Here is a 5224-nt window from a genome sequence, read left to right as displayed (position 1 = left end):
ATAAATCTAAATTAAAAGCAATACTTGAGATATTAAAAAAATATCTTTTATTGCATAAATACTACTGATAATATTTGTTAATATAAAATTATTGGAAAAAAATTTTAAAATTAAAATTAATAAAATTTTATTTATGTTCAATAATATCTCATAAAACGTAAATAATTTAACAATTTTATTCATAGAAAAAATTATTATCAAGCTTAAATATAAAATTTTAATTAATTTTTTTCATCTAAAAAAATAAAAAAATAAATTTAATATAAAATTTAATAATATTTGTTTGAAAATAAAAATAAAAATTTGCCTCGGGCCTCCAACCGGTTGAGACGACCCTAATGGTAGCCGATCTTGATCACTCCTTGCTGATGAGAGTCATGCTCCACTTGAGTACTCAACCATGACAGGTAACATGGCCGCTCCTCCAATGTGCTCAGGTCTATGGATAATCATATGCCTTCAGGGCGTAACGCAGATGGTGGACGCATGACATCTTTAACGTAATGGTCAGGGGTCGATTCTCAGGAACTGACGACTTGAGTTTACCCCACCATGTGCCTATGGTCCGTGTAACTTCATTTACCTCCCTCTATATTTGTGGGGCAGATACTAGGGAGGCTACTAACCTCCATATTTATGGGGCAGTCAATAAGGAGGTCACTAAGGTAGTGGATCTGCCTATAGGTAATCGTACTTCGCATTGCGTTCGCAACACGACTGCTTCGTCACCGGGCCAAAGTTATGGGTAATAGTACTTCATGCTTTTCCATAAATAGAGCACAAATATGCTCTAGTCGAGGATTGATTTGTGATACTCTCGAGATTCACCAAATGTCTTTAACATTACGCCAATGTCTTTAACACTGCACCATGCACCATGCACCAAATCATACATTCTTTGTTCATTGGAGCAAAAAGTGAAGCCATTGGCGTAGTCACATGGGGACAAGGGGGTGACGCCCCCACCTATATTTATTTAAAAAATTAATACCAAACTCTCATTGTCATTTTAACCAGCTAATTCATACTGCAAATTGACCATATATTTAGAAAGTCACCAACCTAAGTTATTCATTGGTACCACTTTTTTAAGGAATATTAAAATTTGAAAATAAAATATATAACAACAAATGGATAGATTAAATCGTAACTAAATCAAATGGGTAGACATGGTGATAAAGATTATGTTGGTTCATTGGAGTTGATTTAACCAAGTTATGATGAAACTAAGTTTAAGGTTTAAACGAATTGAATCGATTTAAAACAAATTAAGATATTTTAAAGGAAACTTCTCTTTCTTTTTTTTTCTCCCTACTCATGTAGTAGTCTCCACGGTGGCATACGTCACCGTCATACCTTCATCAATCCCGTTCTTTTATTTTTCACTTCCTTTTCTTCCCCATTCCCTTCTTCTTCTCTCTTCTTCCCCATTTCCGTCTTCTCCTTCCCTTCTCCAATTGTAATTTTTTTGTACACTCATTTTCTCAAACACAAGAGCTCTTTTTTCTTCTCCTTTCTTTTCTCCAGCAAGCAAAAAATGCAACATCAACTGATATCAAGCATCCCTCACATCTTCTTCCTCTTCTCGTGTTTTATAGGGTTTTGTTAACATTGCAAAAATAGCCTTATTTTGTTTTACTTTGCTCTCTTTATGTCATTGCCGAGCTCATCGAAACTAGTCAATATTACTAAAGAAGAAGGTAAACCCTCCTCTTTTGTTTTTTCCTCTCTATCTTCTCTGTTACGTTTTTCTCAAAAACAATGATCTTCTTTTTATTTTTTTTCTAATGGGTAGAAGGTCTTTATATATAGGAATGCTAAATATTATGAGAAAGCGAAATCACGAATAATTTTTTGACTTTGAGTCATAGATAAGCTCTAGGGATTGACAGATTATTGTTTCAACTAGAACCAAGGCTAGTCTCAAAATTTTTGAATTTGAATTCGTTTTCTGCCATTTAAATTTGAAATTTAGACTTTTGGATTGCACTAGTATTTGGAATTTTTAAAAATTTCATAATATATTTTTAAGTATTTTTGAGATTTTAGAATTGGATAATTCGATTTTGTGTTGTTTAAATTTTTTAAATTTATTGAATTCACCACGGGCTAAAAAACATAGCTACACCACTAGGTGAAACTATCACCTTAGCAGCTTGTCCAGAACGATCACATACTTTCTAGAATGAGATAAATCACATGAGACATTTATCTTAGGGGATATCAAGCATCCAATGAGAAATTTTACATCTGATAAAAATTAACCTACATTCTTTGTTCATGAACAATATTATGTTGGATATATGTGAATGGAGAAGAAGTGAAAGAAACATGAAGCTATATTGTGAATGAGACTTTAGTCGTACATTGGTAACTTCAAGGTAAATTGGTTGGTTTATATTGATTCACATGTTTTGATGATGTGAAGAAATGCATGAGGAGAGGTTCTCTCTCACGCGTGGGTGTGCAAATCCAGGACCCGAATTGCATTGAGCCATGTTGACTCGTGTGTAGGCACGACTTGCGTGCGCCGAATGCCAAAACGGTCGGGACAAAATTTACCCAAGTGGAACAATCAATATTTTGTCATGTAAATTTTTTGCTGCTTGTGTAACGGATGCATTAAAGCAAGATTAATGCAGAATCATAACGGTTGAGTGAAATGTTAGCGTTTCACAGTTTGTTGAGTAATGATCATTAATTGATTATTAACGTTATCGTTGATTTGAGCTGCTATATAAGGAGGTTGTGATCATAGGGAAAAAAGGTTACACACATAAAAAAGGCGGCAGCAGCTCTCCACCTACGTCCCTCTCTCTGTTGTGCAATTCTTGCTCGTCAGAGTGCCCGTGATACCAGACGGGTACCACTCAGTTTACTGTGATCACCTGTGCTTAGTAGAAATCACGTTTAGCCGTTGTATCTTAGGAAACAAACGACCTGAGAAAGCCTCGAAGCACAGCCGGAGGTGGGACGAATCTGTTTCAAGGAAACTGCATTCATCGCAGGCCTCTGTTCACTTAGTGTGCATGCCCAGTCAAGTTCTACGCTTCGCCCGCCAGGTCAAGTTCTACGCTTCGCTCACCCGGTCCACTACAAAAAAACACAGTCTTACCAACAGATATTATTATCCGTCGGTAATGTTCGGGTTTACAGACGGAATAACAATTCCGTCAGTAAACAATAATATTACCGACGGAATTGTATATTCCGTTGGAAAACTAGTAAGTTTACTGACGGCATATACAATTCCGTCGGTAATATTAATGTTTACCGATGGAATTGTTATTCCATCGATAAACGCACCTAAATTAAACCTAGCGCCCCTTCCCTTTCTTTCTATGCGCGTGGACGACGACGGCGGCCAGAGTTCCTCCGATTCACCAGTAAGTTGAATCTCTCCGTCTCTTTCCTCTTCCCTCTTCCCTCTTCCCTCGGTGGCAGCTGTGTCGGCCGTCAGCGACCCGCTGGCGGCCTGTTAGTCGCTGTGCCAGCCGGCAAGGGCCCGCTAGCCGCTGCCAGCGACCTGCCGGCCGCTGTGCCGACCGCTAGGGGCCCGTCGGCCGCTGTGCCGGTCGCTAGCTATCTGTCGGCTGCTGTACCGGCCGCCAGCGACCCGTTGGTCGCTGTGCCGGCCGCCAACGGCCCCCTGGTCGTTGTGTCAGATGCTGGTGAGATATGTTATTTTTTTGTACTAGTTATTTTTTTGAAAAATTTTGTACTAAATTGTTTTTATTTTGTAACACATATAGTATTTGTTGCTCTTCTCCGGTTGACCTACATATCTTCAGGTATAATTTAGTAAATTGTATTTTATATTATTTAGCATGGTTTAATTTAGATATATGTTATGTTCGTATATTAATCTGTAACATAATATAGTTCTTTTGTTTGTTTTGTGTTTGTACGTTAATATTTGTTGATTTCTAATTCTTAATTTATTAGTTTAAGGTGAAAACGTCTATGAACAAAGCTTGGATGTACAATCGATTAGAAAATGGATTTATTAGAGATGATTTTATTGCTGAAGTTGAAGAATTTGTGAATTTTGCTAAGAGTCATCCAGAATGTATGAATGGTACTGAGTTATGGTGTCCGTGTAATCTTAAGAAATGTAGGAATAGAGCATTTCGTGATGAGGATAACGTGAAAGTACACATATGTAAAAATGGTTTTGTACCAACTTACTATAATTGGTATTGTCACGGAGAGCCTTATGTGTATGAATCAATTGGACCTTCTGGTGGAATGTCATCTGCCACAACTTTTACTGCTCCTGAAATATCAACTAATGATATTGCAATGTAATCAATGGTTCACGATGTGATGAATGTTGCAGTTAATTATTCTAATGTAGATGAAACATCAACACCTGAATATTAACAACTATATGAAATGTTAAAGGCTAGTGAAAGAGAAATGTGGGAAGACATTCCCTCTGGTCATTCTCAGTTATCAGCTACGCTAGGTTATTGAATATGAAAGCATAACATCATTTTTCAGAAAGATGTTATGATGACATATGCAATTGATGTCAGAATTGATTCATACTGATAACATAATGACTGATAGTTTTTACAATACAAAGAAATTGGTCAAAAATTTAGGTTTACCTGTAGAGAAAATTGATTGTTGTATAAACAACTACATGATATTTTGGAATGAAGACAATGATCCATATGAATGCAAAATCTGTACACACCCTCGTTATAAGCATGATACTCATATACCAGGGCAGAAGAAGAAAAAAATTGTTTGGAAAGTGATGTATTATTTTTCGTTAACTGCTAAACTTCAACGTTTGTATGCATATGCTGCTACAGCTTGCCACATGATGTGGTATCATGAACATGAGCACGATGGAGTGGTGATGTGTCATTCTTGTAATTCTCCTGCATGGAAACATCTTGATGCTTTATTTTCCTCGGTTGCAATAGAACCACGTAATGTGATATTAGAGCTTTCTGCAGATGGATTTCAGCCATTTGGTCAGTCAGGGCAATAATATTCATCATGGTCAGTTATATTAACACCGTACAATTTACCACCATGGATATGTATGAAGGATGAATTTATGTTCCTTACAGTACTTATTCCTGGTTCAACAAATCCAAAAGAGAATATAGATGTTTTCTTGCAACCTCTGATTGCCGAGTTGAATGAATTATGGAATGTAGAGTCGGTGACTTATGATGTTGCAAGAAAAACTAATTTTAGATTACAT

The sequence above is a fragment of the Zingiber officinale genome, chromosome 9A (assembly GCF_018446385.1).
Source record: "Zingiber officinale cultivar Zhangliang chromosome 9A, Zo_v1.1, whole genome shotgun sequence".
NCBI classification, from domain to species: Eukaryota; Viridiplantae; Streptophyta; class Magnoliopsida; order Zingiberales; family Zingiberaceae; genus Zingiber; species Zingiber officinale.
Note: the sequence above shows the minus strand (reverse complement) of the source record.